We start from the raw sequence: 928 nt of genomic DNA on the forward strand, positions 1-928 counted from the left end.
GTCTTCTTGACACTTAGGGCAGAGAAACGTACTGTATACATTGGTAGGCTATTAAAATAAACTCACCAGATTGTTCATTTACATAGTCATGTGATAGAGAAAAAAGGGAAGATAGAGAGAAAATAAAAAATAAAAAATAGAAAGTAAACAAATAAAATAAATGGGGGAAAGGAAGGAAAATTTACAGCGACAATGCTCTTCTCAATACGTGTGATGTACCAGTTAAGGCAATCTTTTGCACTTCCTGCAAGGATGGTAAGCCAGGGATCATTCTTAAATAATTTTCAGTTCCTTTTTTGATCATTCTAAAAGCTCCTACAATCACTGGTATTGTAGCCAGACAATAAGGGTACACCAGGCACATGCATCACAATCATATGTGCATGGCATGGTAATCTTATATCACGCTAAACTGCGTATGACATTGCAGGTGGTGGTCCAGTTAGAATTTTCTTCGGGTCGAGTAGCCCATCCCGTTCAAATGATCCTTGAATAAGGGTTGTTTAAGGATGTGAACAAAACACTCGTGTTTCCAGGGGTGAATTATTCAAACTCCAAAGAATTCCTCTCAACACATGACTATTATGCTCCCCCACTACTTCTGCTCGTGATCAGAGATGCACTTACCGTCAGCCACCAAAGGACATGCTCAACTGGTTACGGTCAAACAACTGACAAGCAAATCTGTGGTATTAAGCAGAATATTTGCTGTAGCCCATCTGTTATACCAAGACAAAACAATGTATATGATAACACTTCCAATCAGTTAAGATCAGAAGCCATGAAAGTCACTGCCTGGTACTGCATCAGGGCAATTATTATTATTATTATTATTATTATTATTATTATTATTATTATTATTATTATTATTATTATTTACTTTTAATCTGCATGTTTGTTACAATCACTCGCCGAGACACACCCAGCA

The sequence above is a fragment of the Octopus bimaculoides genome, chromosome 4, assembly GCF_001194135.2.
Source record: "Octopus bimaculoides isolate UCB-OBI-ISO-001 chromosome 4, ASM119413v2, whole genome shotgun sequence".
Taxonomy (NCBI): Eukaryota; Metazoa; Mollusca; class Cephalopoda; order Octopoda; family Octopodidae; genus Octopus; species Octopus bimaculoides.